The sequence below is a fragment of the Schistocerca serialis genome, chromosome 2 (assembly GCF_023864345.2).
Source record: "Schistocerca serialis cubense isolate TAMUIC-IGC-003099 chromosome 2, iqSchSeri2.2, whole genome shotgun sequence".
Classification (NCBI taxonomy): domain Eukaryota; kingdom Metazoa; phylum Arthropoda; class Insecta; order Orthoptera; family Acrididae; genus Schistocerca; species Schistocerca serialis.
Window position 1 is genome coordinate 233,469,758 of NC_064639.1, and position 1,628 is coordinate 233,471,385.

Sequence of the window (1,628 nt, forward strand, 5' to 3'; positions counted from 1 at the left end):
AGTCACAACAAAAACTGCCTTTGTTTAATGACTGCCACTCCAGTTCACGTATCATGTCTGTGGCACTATCTCCCCGATTTCATAATAATACAAAATGAGCTGCCCTTCTTTGTACTGTTTTGATGTCATCCATCAGTTCCACCTAATGCAGATCCCACACTGCACAGCAATACTCCAGAATAGGGCAGACAAGTGTGGTGTAAGCAGTCTCTTTAGTAGACCTGTTGCACCTTCTAAGCATTCTGCCAACGAATCTCTGTCTTTGGTTTGCTCTACCCACAACATTATCTATGTGACCATTTCAATTTATGGTATTTGTAATCGTAATCCCTAAGTGTTTAGTTGAATTTACAGCCTTCAGATTTGTGCGACTTATTGCGAATTGAAATTTAGTGGATTTCTTTTAGTACGCATGTGAATAACTTCACACTTTTCTTTATTCAGGGTCAATTGCCACTTTTGGGTGCGCTGCCAGATATTACTTCTTTTTACTTGATGACTTCCTGTCTATTACTACAAACTGTGACCTTCCTGACAGGAAATCATGAATCCAGTCATACAACCGTGGTGATATTCCATACGCACACAGTTTGGTTAGAAGACACTCAGGAGGGACAGTGTCAAAGGCCTTCTGGAAATCTAAAAGTATGGAACCAATTTGACATCCCCTGTCAACAGCACTCATTACTTCATGAGTATAAAGAGCTAGTTGTGTTTCACAAGAATGATATTTTCTGAATCCGTGCTGACTATGTGTCAATAAATCCATTTCTTCAAGGTACTTCATAATTTTCAAATACAGTATATGTTCCGAAACCCTACTGCAAATCGATGTTAGTGATATGGGCCTGTAAGTCAATGGATTACTCCTACTTCTCTTTTTGGGTATTGGTGTGACTTGAGCAATTTTCCAGTCTTTAGGTGAGTGGGAATATCTAATTGCTAAATATGGAGCTATTGTTACAGCATACTCTGAGAGGAACCTGACTGGTATACAATCTGGACTTGAAGCCTTGCCTTTATTAAGTGATTTAAGCTGCTTTGCTACACTGAGGATATCTAATTCTATGTTTCTCATCTTCGCAGTTGTTCTTGATTGGAATTCAGGAATATTTACTTCATCTTCTTTGGTGAATGAGTTTTGGAAAATCATGTTTAATAACTCTGCTTTAGTGGCGCTGTCATCAGTAACTTCACTGTTGTTATCACATAGTGAAGGTATTGATTGCCTCTTGCCACTTGTGTGCTTTATGTATAACCAGATATTTAAATGACTTGACTGTGTCAAGAAGGACACTAGTGATACTGTATCTGAAAGTTGCAGGTGTTTTCTTCCTACTCATCTGCATTAACTTACAGTTTTCCACAATTAGAGCTAGCTGCCATTCACCACACCAACTAGGAATTTTTTCTAAGTTGTCTTGTATTTCCTTACAGTCACTCAACTTTGACACCTTACCATACACCTATCCTACATTTATCATGAATAGCTTGCCCAGTATAAAGTCCCAAGGGATTGGAAAAAACTCCAGGTGACTCCATTATATAACAAAGGTATAAAAACAGACACTCAAAATTACAAATCAATATCTCTAACTTCAGTTTGCTGCAGAATCCGTGGACGTATT